The sequence below is a fragment of the Elaeis guineensis genome, chromosome 9 (assembly GCF_000442705.2).
Source record: "Elaeis guineensis isolate ETL-2024a chromosome 9, EG11, whole genome shotgun sequence".
Classification (NCBI taxonomy): domain Eukaryota; kingdom Viridiplantae; phylum Streptophyta; class Magnoliopsida; order Arecales; family Arecaceae; genus Elaeis; species Elaeis guineensis.
Window position 1 is genome coordinate 2,260,886 of NC_026001.2, and position 25,479 is coordinate 2,286,364.

The 25,479-nt window shown below is 37.0% G+C and overlaps 1 long non-coding RNA gene and 1 other non-coding gene across 28 annotated transcripts; both read left to right on the forward strand.

Annotated features, from left to right (window-relative positions):
- The first annotated feature begins 1,727 nt into the window (after window positions 1-1,727).
- Window positions 1,728-25,006, forward strand: LOC105033867 (uncharacterized). Of its 27 annotated transcripts, XR_012134425.1 has the most exons (10): window positions 1,728-2,045; window positions 4,326-4,422; window positions 5,691-5,713; window positions 5,858-5,921; window positions 5,987-6,055; window positions 6,407-6,464; window positions 9,002-9,108; window positions 23,768-24,069; window positions 24,161-24,282; window positions 24,406-25,006. It is a non-coding gene; the product is annotated as an uncharacterized lncRNA (long non-coding RNA). The 27 variants fall into 27 exon arrangements; XR_012134422.1 differs by having other exon boundaries at window positions 2,499-4,422; window positions 5,691-5,921; XR_012134421.1 differs by having other exon boundaries at window positions 5,691-5,921.
- LOC140851875 (small nucleolar RNA R71) lies at window positions 19,382-19,487 on the forward strand. The gene has a single exon (XR_012134632.1). It is a non-coding gene; the product is annotated as a small nucleolar RNA R71 (small nucleolar RNA).
- Window positions 25,007-25,479: the final 473 nt, after the last annotated feature.

Genomic DNA, 25,479 nt, shown 5'->3' on the forward strand with positions numbered 1-25,479 from the left:
TACTTTAAAAGATGATAATGAAGATGCTATGTGAAGAGAATTTTTAAGAAATTATATAGTACTTGACATGTGGAATGATTATGCAGTGAATAGCATCCCGTAGTGATTACTATATTTCTTGTTTGTTTATTGCATTATGTATTGGACTTATTACAATTGATTGTACTTAAATTTTTTTATAATATTTATGGTTAAAATTTTTGTGCTAGTATTCAATATATATTTTATATCTATTTTTATATATTTTTATGATATAAATATTACCAATGAGTGATACAAAAAAGATCAAGTGAAGAAAAAAGAATATTTGAGATGGACAGATCAAATGGATGATGTATTTATTAAAGTAATGGTTTACCAACAGCGAGCAGAAAATAGACCTGATGGAACTTTCACATCTACAGCTTATGCTCAAATGATTAAAGATGTAAGTGAAAAAATTGATATAGATTTAAATAAGGCTCATTTGAAGAACTGTTGAAGTCTCTTAAGAAAGAATTCAATGAGTGGTTTGAGTTATTTAGAAATAGATTAAGTGGTTTTGCTTGGAGTCTAATTACAAAATTATGGACAACAGAACCTGAGGTTTGAAAGGAACTAATAGAGATATATTTTTAAATTTAATTATTTATTTTTTGATTCTTAATTTGATTATTATTACTGCAATATTTATGTACTTATATATATATTTTGTATTTAGGCACATCCTGATGCAGAAAAATGAAGGACTAAATCTGTCAGTAACTATAAGAGTTTAATGAAACTATTTACTAAAGATAAGGCAATAAGTGAAGGTGTCGAGATTGCAAAAGAGAAATCACAAGATGAGCTAGCTCAAGTGGCAGTCACACAGATATTATTTATGATATTGATCAACTAATATCCCAAAATGAAGTTTTGTTGGAAGGTTTTGATGATATGAATGATGGAATTAATGTGCCATCTCCAAGACCACAAGTTCAAGTTCAGATTAAAAGTACAATAAGTTCAAAAGATAAAAAAAGAAGTCTTCAATTGATGTTGATCAAGAGATTGAAATTTTAAAATTCGCAATGGACAATGTTGCTGATGCGATTAGAAAGAAAAATTCTATTATCCAAAAAGATCGGCCATGTATCTATACAGAAGAAGAGATTTTTAATGAATTGGTAGCCATTAGAATGGAGTCCCATTTATTTGATGATGCGTATCTTTTTCTTATCCAAAATTTGGAAAAAATAAAAGTCATTTTTTATTGTCCAATGGAGAAGCGTAAGAATATATTAGAAAAAATGATGCATGGCATCTAAGTAATTGATGGAATATAGTAATGATTATTTTTGATTGTCTAGCTATTTTTGAAATTTTTATTAAATTATCAAAATATGAAACTCTTGCTACACTGGTTTTGCAATGTATGACTGGTATATTTTTATTGTCTTTGATGAAATTTTTACTAGACTGATTTTGAAACTCTTACTAGTTATTTATATTATATAAAGTGAATGAATTCTGAATTTTAGTTGTCCAATACAATAATTTGAAATTTATACAAATTGATACTATATGTGGTATGTTCGGAGATATAATAGTAAAAAAATATTGTAATATCTTTTTTTCCTTCTTTACTTCCAAATAAATAAAAAAATATATTTTTTTTTTCTTTAGACTTTCAATCAATATATATATATATATATATATTTTTTTTTTTTTTTTGCTCTCTCTCTCCCTACTAATACTTTCTTTTGTTTTCCACTCTTCTCTTTTGTCCCCTGAACTCCTGTTGTTGGTGGAAATACCCATCTCCCTCTCTCCTCTACGGTATCCAGTCTCCACTGCTCCGCTGCGTATCGAGCTGCTTTTCCCCACGGTGGTGGGTCCCTTAAAACCCGTTTCAGGCCTCCATCGTCAGCTAGATTGGCGTTTCCCGGCGACGAATGGCATCTTCTCTGGCGAATCTTTTCGGTTTCTTCGGTAAATTTCTCGTTGCGGTCGCTCCTCCGTTGCTCTTCCGCGAATGTCGCGCGGTTCTGCGATTTCTGCGTGCCATCGGAGGATCCGACCAGGTTTCCTATTCTTTCTTTTTTGCTTTTGTCTGTTTTCTCGAAAACCTGTGGCTTCTATTAGTTTAATTGGCGTGGTTGTTCTTTATCTTCGAGACTACTAAATCCCCTGTTCCGTATATTTGATTTTTTTTCTCATCTGTTTTCTTGAAAATTGCGGCTTATATTTTTGGTAATTTTGCCAACTCGTAAAATATGAAATCCTTCTTTATTGATCTCCTATATGATCTTTACTTAAGTAGCCAAAAGCAGTGGCATAGCATTATATGGTTCTTTTTAATACCATAAACTTCATAACATGATCAGGTAAGGCCTCGAACTTTCTGATACATCTTTTACTCTTTGGATTACTGTTTACTGCTTACATATTTCATATTGTAGTCGTGCGCTTTCCTTTCTTGATACAAGTTTGTCGTGCGCTTTCCTTTCTTGATACAAGTTTTATGGTGATCACAGCTTTAAATATCCTGTAAGTTTGGAGACGAGGTTTGAAACTCCGTGTGGTTTGCATTGGATTAATTTTGGCTATTGTTGCGGATAAGAGCTCAGCCCATTACGCTCTGTCTCATGGGCCTCACGGTTTTGTCCTTTAAAAGGCATCTCACGTGGAAAGAATTTTTTTTTGCTTATAAAAAGACACAACCGATGTGGGACTATTGATGCCCTCCACATTATTAGAACCACAACAGATCCCCTCAGTCAAGAGAGATTCCGATGTGTACAGTCCGAGGAGCCCCACAGTCAGCTAAGGCGGACCTTAGCCCCTGGCGCATCATTGTTGCAGACAAAGGCTCGGCCCGTCACGTGAGATATTGTCCACTCTGGCCCATGAGCTTCACGGTTTTGCCCTTTAAAAGGCACCTCACGTGAGAAGAATTTTTTTCTCCTTATAAGCGTGAGTCTCCCTTGACTCACAACCGATGTGGGACTATTGGTGCTCTCCATATTATTAAAACCACAATAGCTATGTATAACACCTCTATCTAATATCTATATTCAGTAGGTTAAAATAAACAAAATATTGCACTGCAATCACATTTTAATGTGCTTGTTAAAGGATGAGGTGATATGCTTAGGCAGGATTTTATTATTTCCTAACTAATCCTCTTACTAAAAATCTACAACCAAAATAAAAAAAGACTAATTAATGCTTGTAGCTTTGGTTGGAAGCAGAAAACTTGCAACGAGGATTTAGCAAAATTGATTGCTGAAAGGAGGCAATTTGTTTTTTGCATGATGAGAATACTGATGTAACCTTAAACAGTGTGGCGTTTGGAAATGCTATTGTATTAGGTCTTGAAGTCTTTTAACTAGTTTCAGTGCTAATCATGTTGGATCTTCACTAGATCAATCTTTATCCAACCTTCCTTATGAAGGTTCTTCAGTGCTTTTAGTGTAGAATTTATGGTAGGTGACTTCTTGTATATGATATAAATATTTTTCCAAAAGACCCCTTAATTTTTTTTCCATCTATTTTAGACTAGGAAATATCAATATCTAAATTGGTATGGCAATGCTTTAAATCGCCTCCCCCCCACCCCCTTTAAACTCATTGGCCAAAAAGTTTGATATGTTATTTCAATAAGCCTTTAATATTTTTGTCACAATCCAGGATAGCCTGTTGGGTTCCTTGGCATTGTATAAGTATTCAAGATCTATCCAGTGCATAGCTGTTGTGAGACTCAACAGGCACTTACATTGGTCCTTACATACTCTTCCTATTTTTCCTCACCATGTTAAGGTTTAAAATCCATTCAAATCCAGTTACACATACTAGAAATCCAATCACAAACATCACAATCAATCCTTAATCAATTCAAACCTATGTTGCAGCATCCTCTAGTTCACATGGGCCACGAGTCAAATCACTCTAATATCATTTATGCCAATCTAAGATCCCATCTATAAAAGCTAGCCGGAAGGTGTTATTTAGATTCCTTGGCCTTATAAAAATACCTAAGAAGGTGGTATCTACAGCCTAATATGAATCAGTACTGCTGAATAAAAAAGATGGCTTTACCAACCTTCTAAAATATCCATTTTTGCCATCTAAAAATAAAATGACTTCTTTCTACATCTAGGAGGTTAAATGGAATAGATGGGTTTGGGGGTTCTTATTTTCACTTTACACCCCTCTTTAACCCCAAAATATATGCAGCCTAAATGTGGAATCTATACTGCTGTACTCCTTACATTAGTCATCATGCTAGGTCATGCCAGTTTTACTCTAACTTGCATATTAATTGTTTTATTCTTGGGCATTGATATATATTGATCTTGTAGGAATCTGTATTGCATGCACATGGATATGAGAATGGGATTCAGATGTTTATTGAAGTGTTTGATGCAACATGACGGAAAAAAGGAGATTACAAGATTGGTAGGATGTATTAATAGTTTTAACTAAATTATATATTTGTACCTTTAAATGTTGTTGGACATGAAAAAGGAATACTAAGAAGATATTGTCTGTTAAGGTCTTTCAATATTCATGTTTTTTGTTCAGACTTTCTAATTAACTTATGGATATAAGAAAAATATTTTGCACAGTTAATGCAATACTTACATCCTTGGCCAATCAGTAAAAAAAACGAATGCTTGCCATTGACATGAAAATAGAGGATCAAATTCATTATTGGAAGAGTTCAATTATCGCTCAATGTTCAAAAGCAGTGACCATAGACCTTTATAAGAATCCAAGTATCTGATATGTATCACACTCATAGGTAACATAGGCAGGATTATGTAGAAGTTGTTTGCTTAGGGAAGCAAATTGAGCATATAGATCGTGTAGTTAGTTATGACTTTTCAAACAGGAGGAATCTGCCTTAGTATAAGTACATTGTATTATGACAGCTAAGCTTTTCGCGATCAAAATGGGGTTAGTTGTGGAGCATAAGTGAAGAAACAGCTTACTAGCAGGTTGAGCAAGATTTATGACTAGGTACACGTATTGCATGTGGCCTATTAGATTATTTTGTGCTCTTTTTCCTTAGAGATTTATTTAGCCACTATTTGTCTTATCTAACATTTTGACCGTGGATTCAAGTGTCCATCAGCATGATGTTTAACATAACAATGCCTTACTTGCACATGGCACATGCCAGCTGCGTGCCAATGCTTGGCATGTTGCCATGCCAATGCACAGCTCGTTTTGAAGTATTTGCCATGTCAATGCCATGTTGGCACTACCTTGGCAAGTGATACTTTGACATTGCATGTGACTGCTTGTATGCTTTTTATTATGGAATGACCATTGATTACTCAAGAATGAATGATCTCCGTGTCAGTCTATTCTACATGAAAATGACCAAGAGATTTATTAATTCTGTTTCGTCGAACATAATAAATCCCTTCCTATTTCTCATCCTGCATGCAAGATGAGAAGGGAAAAATCATCTACCCCAGTTCGATTTCCTTTGTGTGAGGCTTGTATGTACTGCTAATTTGGCTGTTTCTTTCTGCTCATATTGTGTATTTCAACTGTCCAGTGGATGTATATATAATTGTTGATCTTTCCTCTTTTTTCCTGGTGTTTTCTGCAACATTTTTCTTATTAGCTTTACTTGAGATCTATGATTTTGCAATACTTATCCTGTTGCTCCTTATGGTGTTCAATTTTGTTGGGGACTCCTTTTCTTTATCAAGGCTTATCCAAGAATTTGTCACTGGTATGTGGACATTTTGACAAATAACTTCATTTCTTTTTTTTTGTTATTTCTGTTGAGGTGTATTTTCTTTTCACGCTGTCTTCTTTGTCATGGACTTTATACTGCAGTTTGTTCAAAAATCTTGACTGTAGATTTACTCTATAGGGTTAGAAATTTTTTGCTGCTTGCCAACAACCTTGTCAAGTGGAGTTGCATTATCAATTATAAGGTAACATATTGTTTTTCCAGGGTTAGCAATTTCTGTGACTGAGATAGACTTTTGCACCTATGCAGCTTGCTGGGGGAAATGATGCTCTTGCTTTTGTATTGACAGTGAAATCTAATTTGTTAGGCATTCTGATGGTAAGTTAAGCTTTTTCTTTTTTTTCTAGGATTTAAATCAATTATTACATTAGGGTGTCTATGATTAAAGACACAAAACAAGTGCTTTATTCTATTAAAATTTTAAACATTTTCCTTTTTACATGCTTCCAGTGAGAGGCTGGCCTGTGAAGGCGTACTCACGAATAGATTCTATTTGCCAGTTGCATAAACAGTAATTAGAAAGCTATATTCTAGGAAAAAATAATCAGGTGATGATGGATTGGTTTTATAATCATCTAGAAGTGTGCAATGTATACTTTTGTCTGGGTTACATCCTGCAAAATACATCTCTACTTCCCTATCACACCCTTTATGTTATGCATTTTACAGATGCATCATGTAACTTGCAAGGCTGCTACGGTTGACTTAACCTCAGCAATGAGGAAAGGTGAGCACTTTCCCTTAAATAAATAATTTTAATTAGCTCTTTTGCACTGTTTAATTATGTACATGAAGTTGTTCACCTGTGGAGATTTCTTTATGCTTATTCGATAGTATCACAGCTTCGATACTGGAAGTCTTGTTTTTTTTTTTTTTTTGCCGACATTCGGAGAAGGCTCATGAACAATCTTTTGTTTCTGTGATGATTCATTCAGATAAAAGAGGTTGATGTTTCTTTATACAAAAGGGGTTCGTTGCTTGAAATCTAATAATTTGTTGCCTTTGATAGACTACTTTTTCATTTTTGTGATGGTCAGCAGACTTGTTAGCCATTTCTAGGTTATCTTATGTTAAGCCTATTTATTGTTTATTGATTTGTAAATGTTAAGAATAAAATATAGAATCATGGTGAATATCATAATGAGTTGTCAAGATCATGACTACTATGGTGAGCATGACCTCAAAGATTCCAAAATCAAAATATCATGGCTATTATGGTCAGAATATCATGATTATTCTCCAGGATTCCAAGATCAGAAGATCATGGCTATTATGGTCAGAATATCATAGCTATTATGGTCCTAAATATCATGGTAATTATGGTAGTGATTACTATAGAGATTTCAGGGTCAAATTTACCATCCTTGTTTGATTATTAGACACAATTATATAGCTTCCATATATATTTGGATACAATTGTAAAGCTACCATAGTAGCTATTCCCTTTTAGTCTATTTAAAGAGTTATATTCATGAAGATGAAGATGAGAAATACAAAATTATCTTTTCCATTAACATGGTATCAGAGCCAAAACCCTAATCAAAGCAAGCAGCCACCCCCTTTTCTCTGTCCAGCCGCCATCTTCTTTCCACCTCCCATCATCTCCTAACCCTTTCCACCTCCCATCATCTTCTAACCCTTTCAGCCCCTGCCAATCTAGATCTACCCCAGAATCAGATCTGCAGATCTGCCATACCGCCATCCAGATCAGTCCTTTAATAGTCTACTATTTATGTATCTATGTGTTTACTGATTTCCGCCTTTCAGTGCAGATTTCTTGCAATGATTGTGGAGTTTGTTTTGATGGGATGTAGGTTGTGTGATAATAACCTATAGATTAGAAGTCTCTAATAGGGATGATTGGGTTGATCTCAGGTTATTTGTGGTAGCATGATGCGATTTGTGGAGGTGTGAGGGTGTAGTTTATTGTGGTATTGTTTAGTGAAGTGTTTGAGTAATGGCATCGGGAGAGGATCCTAAGAGTGTTGAAGTGATGTCCTCACATCAGAAATTAATTAATATGATGCTAGCTGGTGATGGATCCAATTTTGTGGAATGGCAGTTTCTTGTCAAGGTCAATGTTGGAGGACTTGGCAAGGAAGAACACCTTACTGAGTTGTCCTGAGGGAGAAAGGGAAGCTAAACTATGGTTGGCTGAAGATAAGAGACTATTTTCTCAAATTGTCAATTGCATTGATAGAAAGATGGCTCTTTCAATGCAGCATGTTACTACGGTGAAAGAGTTATGGGAGTTATTACATCAGTATTTTTCTGGGATTGAAAATATGAGAAGGTTATATAGTTTGGCTCAAGAGGTGAGTTGTCCAAGTCAGAATGGATGAAGTATCATAGAGTATTACTATGAGGATAAACGAGCCACAGAAGATTTTTGTACGACAATACCGATCTCCACTGATGTAGCTATGATGGAGCAGCTTGAAAGACTTTGTATTTGGTTGGTTGTCTGGATTGGATACAGAGTATGAGGTGATTCGATCACAGTTGTTAGCCAACAAGGATGTGAATTTTTTATTCGATGTTGTCACTACTGTACTCAGTGCAGCTCGTGAGAGTACCTTCGGCACTAAGGACATGTTTGGTGGATCTGCCCTTGTATCTTAGAATAATGGTGGTGGTGGATATAGAAAAGGGAGAGAAGGAGGACGTGGAGGTAGAGGATATGGTGGTCGTGGGAGTCAGAGGGTGTGCTATAACTGTGGAGAATCAGGATATTTTTGTCATCAGTGTTCTAAACCTCCACAGGCACAGCAGATGCAACCTCAGTATCAGACATCCAGATTTGCTCATGCTGTATCACATCCAATTGATTCAGCTACTCACCATTCAGAGGGTCGCACCGTAGTCATGTCTGATGAGGAATTTGCAAGGTACACCCAGTTTCAGCAGTCTCAGCCGTCGACATCCTCCTCTAAAGCTACTCTAGTCAAGACAGGTAATCCTGTTGCCTACCTTTCATCCTCATCTTGATACTGGATCATTGACTCAGGTGCCACCGACCACATGACAAGTGATCAAGGTATTTTATCCCATTATAAACCATCTGATGAGTGCTTTAATGTAACACTAGCAGATGGATCCACTACCAAAGTCTTAAGTAATGGAGATACATCCATTATCTCTTCGCTACCCTTGTCTTCTGTATTATATCTTTCTAATTTTTTTTTTAACTTGATGTCTGTTAGCCAAATCACTGAAGTCTTAAATTGTTGTGTTATATTTTTTTCTGGCTACTGTTTGTTTTAGGATTTGTCGACTCGGAAGATCCTTGATAAGGTAAGCGAGTCAAATGGGCTGTATCTACTGGATGAGGTTGCTACTACTATCCCATCTGGTATGGCATCTACTGTCAGGTCTGACATCTCTCCATTCCAACTTCATTGTCGTCTTGGTCATCCATCCCTAGAAGTCTTGAAAAAAAATGTATCCTGAGTTTAGTAACTAGTTTGTCTTGTGAGTCGTATGAGTTTGCTAAACACTATCAGATGTCATATCCTCCAAGAGTGGATAAATGAGCCTTGTTTTCTTTTGATTTTGTTCACTCTGATGTCTGGGGTCCATGTCTTGTTACTTTCAAGTCCGGCTTTCGATATTTTGTAACTTTTGTTGATGATTATTTAAGAAGTACTTGGTTATATCTAATAAAATCTCGATCTGAGTTATTTTATACTTTCTCTGCTTTTTATTCTGAGGTTCGTACTCAATATAATTACAATGTTCGTATTCTTCGTAGTGATAATGCCAAAGAATATTTTTCTGATCAATTTAATACTTATATGACACAGAATGGTATTATCCATGAAACGTCATGTATTGTTATCCCTCAACAAAATGGAATAGCTGAGAGGAAGAACCATCATCTTATGAAAGTTGCTAGAGCCTTAATGTTTCAAATGAGAGTACCTAAAATATTTTGGGCAGCTGCGGTTCATACTACTGCATTTCTTATAAATCGCATGCCATCCTCTGTTCTTAATGGTCATGCACCTTATACAGTTTTATTCTCCACTCGATCATTGTTTCCCATTCCTCTAAAGATATTTGGCTGCACTTGTTTTGTACAGGATATGAGATCTCAGGTTAGTAAGTTGGACCCTCGATCACTAAAGTGTGACTTTCTTGGATACTCCTGTACACAAAAAAGGTACCGATGTTATTCTCCCGTGCTAGGTCGATACCTTGTATCTCGAGATGTCACCTTCTTTGATTCGAGTCTTTTCTTTGCTAGTCCTTCTTCTACTTCTGAGATAGATTCTATGAAGGACTTTCTGATCTACACGATCAATTATCTCACTCCTACAGCTTCATCTGATCCACCTCGTCCTCCCATTACTTATGTCTACACCCGTCGTGATAAACCTCCCGAGTCAATTGTTGCAGGTCCTCAACCAGCAGATCCACCAGTGACTATCTCAACTTTACCAGCTTCCACGTCGTCTGATTCTAATCTTGATTTACCTATTGCTCTCAGAAAAGATAAACGCAATTGTACCCATCCTATTTCATCCTTTGTTTCTTATCATCATTTATCATAGTCAACCTGCTCCTTTGTTATCTCTTTTGATTCTATGACTATTCCTAAGACATTAGATAAGGCATTGTCACACAATGGCTGGAGGACAGCTATGGAGGAAGAAATATCGGCTCTTGAGGCTAATGGCATTTGGGACCTGGTTTCTCTCCCATCAGGTAAGTATACTATTGGGTGTAAGTGGGTATATGTGGTGAAGATGAAGGCTGATGGTTCTGTTGATAGATTGAAAGCTCGTTTGGTAGCTAAAGAATATGTCCAAACTTATGGTGTGGATTATACTGATACTTTCTCTCCTGTGGCTAAGATGACATCTATTCGTATAATTATTTTCTTAGCTGCTACTTATTGTTGGCCCTTGTATCAGTTAGATATCAAGAATGCATTTCTTCATGGTGATTTGCAGGAAGAAGTGTATATGAAGCAACCCCCTGGGTTTGTTGCTCAGGGGGAGTATGGTAAGGTATGCAAATTAAAAAAATCATTATATGGGTTGAAACAGTCTCCCAGAGCTTGGTTTGGCAGGATCAGTGATGTGGTGATAGAGTTTGGCATGAAGAGGAGTTCATGTGATCATACTATATTTTTCAAACATACTGACAGTGGTTGTATTTTGTTGATTGTGTATGTTGATGATATTGTGATTATAAGAAGCGACGCACAGGATATTTTTTCACTAAAGGAGTTTCTTCAGGCAAGTTTTCAAACAAAATATTTGGGATAACTGAAATACTTTCTTGGGATTGAACTAGCTTACTCAAAGAAAGGTATATTTCTTTTTTAAAGAAAGTATGTTTTAGATCTTTTGATAGATACTAGTCCACTGGGAGCAAAGCCTTGCGAAACTCTTATGGATCCAAATGTCAAACTTGTAGTAGATGAGGAGATGTTTACTGAACAAGAAAAATACAGAAGACTTGTTGGAAAACTCAACTATCTCACAATCACTCGACCAGACATTGTATTTTCTGTGAGTGTATTGAGTCAGTTCATGATAGCACCCACTACTGTACATTGGGATGCCTTAATCCGTATAGTGAGATACTTGAAAAGAATCCCAGGAAAGGATATTGTGTATGGAAATCATGGTGGTATATAGATTGAGGGGTTCACTGATGCTGATTGAGTAGGTTCGACTAATGATAAAAAGTCTACAACAGGATACTGTGTATTTATAGAAGAAAATTTAATATCTTGAAAGAGCAAAAAGTAAATATAGTCTCTCGATCAAGTGCAGAATCAGAATACTGAGCCATAGTACAGACAACATGTGAATTGATGTGGATTCAACATCTTCTAGAAGAGATTGGTCATATAGATTCTTCTCCTATGAAGCTATGGTGTGATAATCAAGCAGCTATGTATATTGCATCGAATCCAGTGTTTCATAAAAGGACGAAGCACATCGAAGTTGATTATCACTTTGTGCGGGAGAAGATTCAGCAAAAGCTCATTTCCATCAGTTTCATACACTCAGAGGATTAATTGGCCGATTTGTTTACAAAGAGTCTTATCCGGACCAAGATTGATTACATTTGTGACAAACTGGGCATGATTAATATCTATACTCCAGCTTGAGGGGGAGTGTTAAGAATAAAACATAGAATCATGGTGAATATCATAATGAGTTGTCAAGATCATGACTACTATAGTAAGTATGACCTCAAAGATTTCAAGATCAGAATATCGTGGCTATTGATGCGCATCGTCAGGGCACCAAAAATAAACCTAATTCTAACTTACTACGTAGCTAGGGTGAATCAGGATCGTTTCACAGGGATCTCGGACAATTGTTTATAATTAATAAAAGAAAGAGAGGATTGATTTTAATTAATTACTAAGAAAATAATAATTTAAGTTTAATTTACGAAGGAAAATTGAGTAGGAAAGAAACTTCGAAAATTTAGAATCCACCATGTAAAATAAATTCTATTTTCTTTTACTTTTATGTCGCAATGATGAGATTTGTAATTAAGAAACAGCGTAATTTACCTCGGATAGGTACGAACCGTATCCTTGGATTATGGCTCGTCCGTCCAGAGTATAGATTACCTTAACTCAACTATCAGTTAGAAACTCGAACTTGAAATGTAACGATCTATCTTTCCTAGTGCATACCGTATCTATAGATCACGGCATGTCTGTGAAAAGTATAAGTCATACACGTCGAATCCAAACCTCTAAAGAAATAAGAAAGAAAATCAAATGAGCATGAAGCATAAAATAATTCTTTATTTAATTGCATAGAAAATAAATACAAGATAAAGAAAATAAATCGGTGTTGCAGGCTTCATCGTCTTTCCGAGTTGGAGTCTAGCCTTCCATGGAACTCTCGCGCGCTGACATCCTGGGGTTGAGCAGATGGATTGTTTGGAAGGTTGGGGATGGAAGAGGGGTGCTGGTAAGTGATGGATGGTGGAAGCTTTTTGGATGTTTGGAGGGTTAGGCTAGATAAAATATGGAATAAGAATGATGGGAGAAGAGACGAAGAATGGCGGTGTCCAGCATGTCTCCCCCCTTTTGTTCTTATGGTTTCTCTTTAAATAAAAATCCAAGCCGCGTCCGTATCGCGTCAAAACTTTCACACTGCATTCTTGCGTCTGTTCCGCAGTTCGCGCGTTGGTTCCGCATTCCAGGTGTATCCGTTTCGCGTTCCACGTGAGTTTATGCATTGTGCGGCTCCCTTTCTCCCATATTTATTTGAATGCTTGTAGCGTCCGGTCAGCGTCCAAGTATTTTCGTGTGAAGAAGTCATATAGCTTTTGTTGGTACAGCATGGACCACATGGAGGAAAACTAGAAACCAATTAAATGCTTTATTTGGAACCAGCTCACAGCACTCACTTTACTCCTCCTTGAGCATTAAATATACCATGGGCTTTCTCATTTAATGTTATGGTTTTCACTGAAGGCTAGCTTCAAGCCTTGAACGGCATGCACCCATGTTAGCTTTGGTGGAGCTTTGGTACTTGAGTTTTGACTATTTGGACATATTTGGATCTTCATTAATTTTCTGTAAAATAAATTAAATAACATCAATTCTCAACTAATTAATTTAATTCATGATATATTTAAGGTCTCTAATATATTAATTCTCATGTTTATCACACCTCCTAGCTTAGCTTTTGCTCGTCCTCGAGTAAAATAGAAAAATCAGTAATGGGTACCGACTTGTCTTTGAATTAAAAGTTATATTAGGTAGTTCTAAAATCAGTTGATACCCGGCTAGACAATCAAAGAAGTATTTCATTGGATTATTAATTTTACCCATTTAGTGGTTGAGTGAAGTCCATAAAAATTTTTAGAGATCTTCTTTTACCGACTCCCAACTCTACTCTTTAAATCCTCTAACTTGATGTGAGTTGAGTCTATTGTCTTCTTACAATTTAGTCTCCTTTATTATCTTCTATTTTTTTTTTATTTTTTCTTGCTGATCTTTGTAGCAAGTTTTCAGCCAATGACTTCCAAATCAGTTGGCTTTAGGGCATTAGGTGTAGAACACCCCTCGGACTTACTGACTCGAGTCCAAGAAAAGATATAATTTTATACTCGATTTCTTGCATCCTCACCTTTTGATGCGAACCACAACGCTTACTTAGGCGAAGGGGCTCAGTTACTCAATGAGACAATGCTAAAACCTTTTTTTTTTTTTTTGAGCATGTAAGCAAATACTAAGGAGAATTTTTGTATACTTCGACCTTTCCACTCAACTCTCATGAAGCAGATTCTTCATTGAGATAAGTAAGAAAAGGTTTTAGAATCACTCCAAAATTTGTTCTGGTCTAAACCTTACCATTTATTGGGCTTCCTTAATAATTTGCCCCTCATTATCTCTAAAATTATCTAAACTGTTAATCATTCATCAATTAGAAAATCTGATTTACTTCAAATCAAGATAAAATTTGGTATACAAAACTGATTATGGTCATACTTGAGGACTTGATTAATTTAATTATTCTCCCCCCAAACTTTATTTCTATTGCCCCCAATGGATGAAGAAAATAACAAAGTAGAATAGAGAAAGAAATTACAAGGAAAGATACCACCTGGATGTGATGTGCTCATTCATTGTCAGGTGAGGGATTCTTCCTTTGTGGGCATGATTAGTTCATGACTCCATCTGGGCTTTGGATGAGATGCTCCCCCCAACTTAGCTAATTGCCTTTCTTGGATTTTTCTATGAAAAAAAAAGAAGCTAGATAATTAAAAAAATGTATAAATTGGGTTGCCTTCCAGGAGTGCTAAGTTTAAAGTCTTTAGTCAGACTGAACTGAGTATCATGGCGGTACTAGATCCATTAGATCAATAGATTCAATTAATTCTCCATCGCTAATTTCATTTATGTAAGGTTTCAATCACTGACCGTTTACTTTAAAGGTGTTCCCTTGTTTAGGATCTCTGAGTTCTACGGCTCCATAGGGAAATACTGAGTTACAATGAAAGGTCTGTTCCAACATGAACGAAGTTTACCAGGAAAAAGTCACAACCTAGAATTGAAGAGCCAAACTTTTTGATTGGGCTCGAACATTTTTCGTGCAATGAATTTGTCGTGGTACGCTTTAGTTCGAGCCTTATAAATTCTGGCACTCTCGTACGCTTCATTGCGTAGCTCTTCAAGTTTATTTAGTTGAAGTCTCCTATTGGAACCCGCATTTTTCATATCAAAGTTAAATTGTCGTATGACCCAAAATGCACGATGTTCCAATTCCACCGGTAGATGACAAACTTTATTGAATATAAGTCGATAAGGAGACATTCCTATGGGTATTTTAAAAGCAGTACGGTAAGCCCATAATGCATCATCCAAGCGTGCTGACCAATCTTTTCTATCGGGTCTTACCATTTTTTCAAGAATATGCTTGATCTCCCTATTGGACACCTCAACTTGGCCACTTGTCTGGGGGTGATAAGGTGTGGCGACTTTATGGGTTATTTCATATTTTTTCATTAGCGTGTCGAAGTGCTTATTCGTGAAGTGTGTACCCCCATCGCTAATTATGGCTCTGGGCATCCAAATCGACTAAAGATGTTATACTGAATGAACTTGATCACGACTTTATGATCATTGGTTCGGGTTGCCATAGCCTTTATCCATTTTGATACGTAGTCCATTGCTACCAAAATATACTCGAATCCAAATGATGAGGGAAAAGGTCCCATGAAATCAATTCCCCAAACATCAAAAATTTTTACTACAAGTATAGAGGATAGGGGCATCATATCTTTTCTCGAAATATTCTCTATTTGCTGGCATCGCAGGCAATTACGACTGAATTCATGTGCATCTTTGAATAGTATCGGCCAATAAAATCCACTCTGCAACATCTTTGCTACAGTTTTCCTTCCACTAAAATGTCTCCCACATGCTAGCGAGTGGCAGAAGTTAAGAATACTTTAAACTTCACACTCGGGGACACAACGTCGGATTACTTGATCTGGGCAATATTTGAACAACTCTGGTTCTTCCCAGAAATAGTACTTGGGAGAAAAATCTATTTTTTCCTTGTTGGGTCCAATGTGATGGTATTTGTCCCACAGCCAAGTAATCGACTATATGAGCGAACCAGGGAAGACCAATAGAAGACATTGAAAAGAGTTATTCGTCCAGAAACCTATCTTTGATCGTTTCTCTATTGTGTTCTACCAGAATCCTAGAAATGTGATCTGCTACCAAGTTTTCGGAAACTTTTTTGTCTAAAATTTTAAATCGAATTCTTGTAATAGAAGGATCCATCTAATCAGCCTAGGTTTTGTATCCTTTTTGGATAGCAGATGTTTCAGCGCTGTATGATCGGAGTATGCTAGGACCTTGGAGCCCAAAAGATATGATCTAAATTTATCTTGGGGAAACACAACAGCGAGCAACTCTTTTTCAATCGTGGTGTAATTCAATTGAGCATCTGAAAGAGTTTTGCTTGCATAATATATTACATGCGGTTTTCGATTAAATCTTTGCCCAAGGACTATCCTTACAGCAAAATCAGAAGCATCACACATGATTTCAAATGGTAGGGTCCAATCCGGAGATTTTATGATTGGTGCAGTGGTTAAGGCAGTTCTGAGTTTATTGTAAGCGGTTAGGCAATCTTCATTAAAATCAAAAGAATTTTTCTTGGCAAGCAAGTTGCACAAGGGTCGTGAGATCTTGCTGAAATCCTTAATGAAGCGCCTATAGAAACCTGCGTGGCCTAGGAAGGATCGCACTTGTTTAACCGAGGTTGGGGGAGGCAATTTCAAGATTACTTCAACCTTTGCTTTATCTACTTCGATCCTCCGCTTGGATACAATATGTCCAAGCATGATTCCCTCACGAACCATAAAATGGCTCTTCTCCCAACTTAAAACCAAATTTGTCTCTACACATCGTTGGAGAACCTTAGCTAGGTTCTGAAGACAGTCATCAAAGGTAGAGCCAAATACTGAAAAATCGTCCATGAAGACTTCTAGAAATTTATCGACCATATCAGAAAAGATGGCCAAAATGCACCGTTGAAAAGTGGCTGGTGCATTGCAGAGACCGAATGGCATACGTCTAAATGCAAATGTTCCATATGGGCATGTGAAGGTAGTCTTTTCTTGATCAGCAGGGAATATCGGGATCTGGTTATATCCCGAATATCCATCTAGAAAACAGAAGAAACTTTGTCCTGCTAGCCGTTCTAAAATTTGGTCAATAAAAGGCAAAGAAAAATGATCTTTCCTAGAACGGCATTCAGCTTTCGGTAGTCCACACATACTCACTATCCAGTTGTTGCACGAGTAGGAATTAATTCACCCTCGTTGTTCTCTACTACGGTAATACTTGACTTCTTAGGTACTTCTTGGGTTGGACTAACCCATTGGCTATCTGAAATTGGGTAGATAATTCCAGCATCTAGCCATTTCACTATTTTCTTTTTCACGACTTTCCGCATATTCAGATTCAATCTTTGTTGCATGTCCTTATGTGGTTTTGCCTCAACCTTGCGGTGAATATGATGCATGCAAACAGAAGGATCTATACCCTTCAAATCGGCAATCGACCATCCTATAGCCTCTTTATGCTTTTTGAGCACCCCTACAAGTTTGTCTTCCTGGTCAGTAGTTAGGTCAGATGCAATGATCACTGGAAGGATATTATTGGGTCCAAGAAATGAATATTTTAGCATGACAGGAAGAGGCTTTAGTTCTAGAGTAAGTGGTGCTTCTAAAGATGGTACTAGAGGACTTGATTGAGTTGGTAATTGTTCATACTTTACAGTCCAAGGGGGAGTGGTGCTAAAATTGGAAGGTTCTAACAAAGCATGTATTTCTTCAGTGTATCCATTGATATCAAAATTATTCATTCCAAAATGTGTTAGACATGCCTGTAAAGGATCTGAGTTGAGTAAGGCAAGAGCTTTATCTTCTACAACTTCCTCTAACAGGTTGATCTTATTATGGTCGTACGTAGGTGGTCCCTGAGATGCATTGAAAATATTCAACCTCAACTTCTTATTTCCGAAAGATACATCCATAACTCCGGTCCTACAATTTATATAAGCATTAGCGGTTGCTAAGAAGGGTCTACCTAGGATGATCGGTATTTGGCTAAGGTTGCTGTCAGATTCCATATCCAGCACAAGAAAGTCAACAGAAAAATAGAATTCATCTACTTTCACCAACACATCTTCCAGCATTCCATGGGGTACCTTAATAGATCGGTCTGCTAGTTGTAAGGTCACCGTCGTGGATTTTAACTCTCCAAATCCAAATAGATCATATACAGAGCTCGGGAGAAGGTTGACACTTGCACCCAAATCTAATAATGCCTTCTTAATCATGAGGTCCCCAATGACACAAGAAATAATTGGGGTACCTGGATCTTTCAGTTTGGGTGGGGCAATTTGCTGAAAAACTGGCTGGCCTGCTCAGTTAGGTGGACTTTTCTTGGTATCTGTGCCTTTGATTTTCGTTTCTGTGTACATAGGTCTTTTAGAAATTTGGCATAGGTCGGAACTTGCTTAACGGCATTGAGAAGGGGTAAGTTTATCTGGACTTGTTTAAATAGTTCCAGCATTTCATTCATTTTTATACCCTTCTTATCAAGAGGCAGAGGGGATTCTAAAGCACTGGGAAATGGAGCCTTAGGTGCAGGTGCTGGGTTAACAGGTTCTTTCCTCTCTTCAGGTTTTTTCTTTTCTGGTGTAGCTGGAATTGGTTGCTCTTGTTGTTGGATTACTTCAGGTTGATTTAAGGTTTTCCCGCTTCTAAAGGTCCTAATCGATTTGGCATGTTCGGAAAAAGTTTCAGGACCAATGGTGCTTTCAGCTATGTACTATCCTTTTGGGTTATTAATAGGCTGACTGGGTAATTTGCCTTCTTTCCTTCTACTGAAAGCTATTACTAGCTGACCTATCTGGATCTCTAGCTTTGCTATTGATTGCGTATGGGAGTGGAGTTGGGTATTCATTTCTAGTCCTTTAAATGCTTGCAGCACCTTTTCTTCGAAAGCCGAGTTATGAGTACTCGGGGTGGGTTGAGGAGGGTTCTGGTATTGTGACTGAGATGGATGCCTATAAACCGCATCCGGATAACCTGATCTTTGTTGCACTGGAGGAACCACTGGTTGTGATTTTCATGAGAAATTCGGATGGTTTCTCCATCCTGAATTGTACGTACTAAAATAGGGGTTGTTCCCTGGTCTATGAGTAGTTTGGGCTTGATGGACTTGTTCTTGTACATATTCAGGAAACTGTGGTGCAACTGGACAATCATTCACACAATGAGTGGGGCTCAAACATAATGCACATATATCTTGCATCTGACAAGATGGAGAAGAGGAATGTCCCATACTTAATAATTGATCTATCTTTTGGGACAATTCATCTACCTTATCATGGATATCTATTGAGTTTCCTACTTCATATATTCCACCTCTCTTTGGGTTTAACATGGGTTTATCTCTAATGGAGGCAGACATATGATGTAATGAATTTTCACTTAAAATTTCAAAGAGTTGCCATGCCTCTTCTTCACTTTTGAGCATTAATGTTCCACCGCATGATGCATCGACCATTTGTCGATGTCTTTCAGATAACCCATCATAAAAATATTGGATTAACTGCCACTTGGGTACAGCATGGTGGGAACATTTTCTAATAAGGTCCTTTAACCTCTCCCATGTTTCATGGAACATTTCTCCATCTAATTGGGAAAAACTAGTTATGGCTTTTCTTATTTGATTAGTTTTTCCTATGGAAAAATATTTCTTGAGAAACTCTCCTTACAGCTGGTCCCAGGTTGATATAGTCATGGAATCCAAAGTATGTAGCCAGTATTTGGCTTTGTCCTTAAGTGAGAAAGAAAATAATTTTAACCTAAGAGCATCATCGGAGAAGTTGTGAATCTTGACAGTTGAGCATATCTCAAAAATTCTTCAAGATGTTTATAAGGGTCCTCATTACTAAGTCCATAAAATGAAGATAATATTTGGATTATACTGGACTTAATTTCATATTGGGTGGCCTCCACAGGGGGCACTTGAATACAAGGAGAGTAGGTATATGTGGAAGGAGTAAAGTACTCTTTCAATTGCCTAGGTGGATCATTCTCCTGATTTCATTCCATATTTTTACGTCTGTTGGCTCTAAAGATTTTTTTTATTTCTGGATCAAAAAGTTGGATTTCTGGTCGTAACGATCTACGACCGAGCATACACCCTACAATTATACTTTAGAGCACACACGAAAAATTTTAGTTTTTTTTTTATTTAAATAAAGTGAGAAAAGAATGAAGAAAATCTAAAGAGAAGAACCTAAGAATCTTAAAACTATGAGAAGGGAGAAATTAGTTAATGTTTAGGTGTTGATTACAATCAAATTAGACAAGCATGTACTTTCTATCCTAGGGTTAACCTAGATCTAAACAGCTCCTAACTTCTAAGGTCGTCTTTGAGCACTTCAAGCTCAAGACTGACTAACTGACTCGGCCAGGTAAGTGTAAGATGTGGGAGGTTCCCTGCTCATTGCTTTCCTTAGACACTAATTGAGTTGGCCAGGTCAGTCAATGGAACCAATTGAAAACCACTTTCTTTAACTACTCGCCTTAGACACCGAGCAATTAACCAATCCGCACTCGGTTCAACTCTAGAGCTTTCTTGTCCTATTGAGCTAGAAATTTCTAGGGCTGACGTCTAGTTGATTTTAAAATTAAGGCTTGGTTTAATGCAAAATGAAGGATATAATTTTTGGGCCAAAAAAGGATGATCAAATCTCCACCTTATCTGATTAATGGGTTATTGCCCTTAAGATTAATTATGGAGATGAGATGCAACAAACCAAGATGTCCAATCTTCGTAATTAGCATACAATCAAGACTAAATTAAATCAATTTATTTCTCTTTTTAGATTTTATGATTAAGTCTCTAATTTTCTAAATGGTTTATGAGGTGTCAATGTAGAGATAATTTTTTTTTATTTTTTTAAGTAATTAAAATAAAAAAATTAATTATATTAAAAGTTAACTCAAGAATATAAAGAAAATAAACTAAAGCAATTCGGCAAGTAAGCAAATATTTATAATATTTTTTTTTTAAAAAAAATATCAACCGTGCCAAGATCTCCGACAACGGCGTCAAAATTTGATGTGCGTCGTTAGGGCACCAAAAATAAACCTAATTCTAACTTACTACGTAGCTAGGGTGAATCAGGATCGTTTCACAGAGATCTCGGACAATTGTTTATAATTAATAAAAGAAAGAGAGGATTGATTTTAATTAATTACTAAGAACATAATAATTTAAGTTTAATTTATGAAATGAAATTGAATAGGAAAGAAACTTCGAAAATTCAGAATCCACCATGTAAAACAAATTCTATTTTTTTTTACTTTTATGTCGCAATGATGAGATTTGTAATTAAGAAGCAGCGTAATTTACTTTGGATAGGTACGAACTGTATCCTTGGATTATGGCTCGTCCGTCCAGAGTATAGATTACCTTAACTCAACTACCAGTTAGAAACTCGAACTTGAAATGTAACGATCTATTTTCCTAGCGCGTACCGTATCTGTAGATCACGGCATGTCTGTGAAAAATATAAGTCGTACACGTCGAATCCAAACCTCTAAAGAAATAAGAAAGAATATCAAATGAGCATGAAGCATAAAATAATTCTTTATTTAATTGTATAGAAAATAAATACAAGATAAAGAAAATAAATCTGTGTTGCAGGCTTCATCGTCTTTCCGAGTTGGAGGAGTCTTGCCTTCCATGGAACTCTTGCGCGCTGACATCCTGGGGTTGAGCAGATGGATTGTTTGGAAGGTTGGAGATGGAAGAGGGGGGGGCTGGTATGTGATGGATGGTGGAAGCTTTTTGGATGTTTGGAGGGTTAGGCTAGATAAAATATGGAATGAGAATGATGGGAGAAAAGACGAAGAATGGCGGTGTCCAGCATGTCTCCCCCCTTTCGTTCTTATGGTTTCTCTTTAAATAAAAATCCAAGCCGCGTCCGTATCGCGTCAAAACTTCCACACTGCATTCTGCATTTGTTCCGCAGTTCGCGCATTGGTTTCGCATTCCAGGTGTGTCCGTTTCGCGTTCCACATGAGTTTATGCATTGCGCGGCTCCCTTTCTCCCATATTTATTTGAATGCTTGCAGCATCCGGTCAGCATCCAAGTATTTTCGTGTGAAGAAGCCATATAGCTTTTGTTGGTACAGCATGGACCACGTGGAGAAAAACTAGAAGCCAATTAAATGCTTTGTTTGGAACCAGCTCACAGCACTCACTTTACTCCTTGAGCATTAAATATACCATGGGCTTTCTCATTTAATGTTATGGTTTTCACTGAAGGCTAGCTTCAAGCCTTGAACGGCATGCACCCATGTTAGCTTTGGTGGAGCTTTGATACTTGAGTTTTGACTATTTGGACATATTTGGATTTTCATTAATTTCCTGTAAAATAAATTAAATAACATCAATTCTCAACTAATTAATTTAATTCATGATATATTTAAGGTCTCTAATATATTAATTCTCATGTTTATCAGCTATTATGGTCAGAATATCATGGTTATTCTCAAAGATTCTAAGATCAGAAATCATGGCTATTATGGTCAGAATAACATAGCTATTATGGTCCTAAATATCATGGCTATTATGATAGTGATTAGTATAGAGATTTCAGGATCAAATTTACTATACTTGGTTTGATTATTAGACACAATTGTACAACTTCCATATATATTTGGATACAATTGTAAAGCTACCATAGTAGCTATTCTCTTTTAGTCTATTTAAAGAGTTATATTCATGAAGATGAAGATGAGAAATACAAAATTATCTTTTTCATTAACAGTAAACAACAGCCACCTAAAGTCAGTGGCCTCAGCATCCCAGTTATATCATCTTACTAATTACAACTGCTTGAAATCTTTGGCAGTATTCTGAATCACATTGATATTTGTTTTAGAAGTTCATTGTTTGCAGCTCCATTGCTAGTGCACTGTTGGGCTCATCTCGTCATTATATTGTTTTGTAGGTACCTTTTTCTGTCTCTAAGTACATAGGAGGAGTTGGGTTGAGTTGGGTTGTCTGTGCCTACTTCATAATCATTTAAAAGCCAGCTCTCTAAAATTACTTTCATAAGTTACTAACTTGCACTTATTTTTGTGAACTTTACTAACCAAATAATGATCCTTTATAATGTTATAACATCTTGGCACAGTTTGGGGTCATGTCTCCCAAAGTTCGCTATCTCGGTACTGGATTCCATACCGGTAAAATCTTGCTGTAATATAGGTATGCAGTTCAATACAATATAGTAGTATCGGTATGCTCCAAGGTGTACCGATACAAGATCAGTATAGTACGGTATTCCCCATATTGGATGGTACGGAGCGGTATAGTATTCCATGATTGTCTCCTGTACTGTACTTAACAGTGTTCCAGTATGGGGTGGTACAGTATTCCATGATTGTCTACTGTATCATACTTAATAGTGTTATTGAAATTGGTTATCTATGGATGCTTTCACATCTTTAGTTCTCTAATAAAAATAATGACAGGTAAAAAGTGGGTTAGAAAATTCAGTGTTATAAAAGTGCTATGGTCAAGAATGAGTAGATTTCTAATTTTTGAATCAAAAGTTGGTGCAGTGATGGGTCATAAGATCCTGTTCGACTGGTCAGAGATCTGTGGCCTGTTGAGTACAGTTAATATCAAGTGCTTGCATGGTTATACTTGGTGTGATAATTTTTTTCCCCAAGGTGCCAATCTTTTAGTGTTCAGACTGGCACCTGTGATTGAGAGAACGTGGTTGTTACCAGCTTGGTTTCTTTTTTGGTTTTAGCTTTTATAAAGAATGTCATGATTTTTATAAATTGCTCTATTTAGTATGAGGTAAAAAATGTCCGCCTCAAATTGTTCCCTTTGATTTCCTTGTAGTTTCTGTTAAGTTCATGTTTAGGGGAATAAAAAAAGTCATTTAATTTAATTGACTTGTCCATTTATTCATTCAGTCTTGTAGAAAACACCATCTGTGATGGTTGCTGTTGTTGAGCTGCTTGGCTGATCATTTGGCGAAACTGGATTTTTGGTCCTCCCATGTGTTGCTTCCCACATGAGCCAGGTGGATTATGCACAGACCTCATTTTCTTCTATGAGTTTATATCTGTTTTTCTTCTGGCACCACAAATGGACATGGAAAAAATTCTGCAGATAGTTATCTACCCCCTTTATAGTGTAACTTGTGGCTTCGGGAGGATCAACTGTCTGCTAAAACCAGAGAAGCTCAGATTGTGAGTCAGCACACTTTCATATGGTAAAATGAAAGAAATCCTTTTCGTGACTTGGTCCATTAATATTCTGCATCACTAATTGCTTAATAAGTGTGATTGTATATATGATTACAGCTAGCTTCTCACAGAATGCTCTACTGGCTGATGCATTTGCAGTATTGTTCATTAGATTATGCATCTAGACTCCAGTAACTGTGCTGGTTGCCCCTATTCGAGGACGAGGTTTGATCATTCAGGTTTTTTTTTTTTTTTGTTGGGGAGCTCCAACTGTGTTCTCTCTTTTTTTTTTTTCTTTTAAGCAAATTGTATTCTATTTGCATGTTCGACTGAAAGTAGATGTACAATATTTTGCTTTGTAGGCTTCAACTGCAGTTATCTGGCCTGAAGAATGCGCTGCCCAGGAATTCTAGACATATGTCTTGGTTTCTGCCTCCATGATGACCATCCGAATCTTGGTGCGGTGAGAGGCAGGGATCAATCCTTCGGTTTCATCCTTCTGAAGATTATATTGATAATTTCACCGAGGGGATAGTATAGAAATAGTGTGAGTGACAAATTGACGCCACTCCTGACTAAACTTTTTTCCCTATTTGAAAGATAAGCATCACGTGCTTGCTGGTTCCGGCTGCCCGGCGTGCTTGGGCCAATGAATTCATTAGTTCATGGTTGGTAGTCCGCATTGCATGGGATGGCAACTCCATGTCTTCTCTCTCTTTGATATTTACACATGGTGTCGTCTTAAGGATGAACGCGTCTGCTGTTATATGGCCAGTTTGGTCATCCCTTGGTTTTTCAAAAAAAAAAAAAAAAAGGAAAGGAAAGAAAAAGAAAAGAGAAAAAAGGATGGTTGTTTACCTGCTAGTTTCTAGTCAGGCCATTAGACTGCCCACCTGTTTCTGTATGGCACATTGCTCCAGGTTACAGAGAAGTTATCAGACCTTGGAGTTTTGGACGTCTTCAGCATGGGTTGATCTGGAGGAATTTGTTGACATAACAGCAGTATTTTATTGCCTGACAGCCATAACTGAGAGGCCCTGAAAACATGCACTGTCCTGTCTAATGGGTTGTATTTGTTCCTCTCGGTCATGACTATCCTGCAAAGCATTAATGGTCGTGATTTGGAGAGGTAACACCAAAATGGAGAGGATTTCATACTCATTATTGCCAGGGTTCAACCCCAACATGGAGAGGATCTCAACTGCAGTTGCTAATAGGGCGGTAAATAATCCCATCTGCTTTTGAGCTGCTGGGGCTCCGCTTGCCAACGGTCAGCTTGGGCTCGATTCAGGTAACACGTGAGCCTAGCTGGGACATATTTTGGAGCCCAACTCATAAATGAGCGTACCGAAACACCAGGACTCGGGCTTAGCCGAGCCGCTTTCTTAAGCCTGGCCTGAGTTTGAGCCGCTCTTGAGCAGCTTGTTTAGGTGATA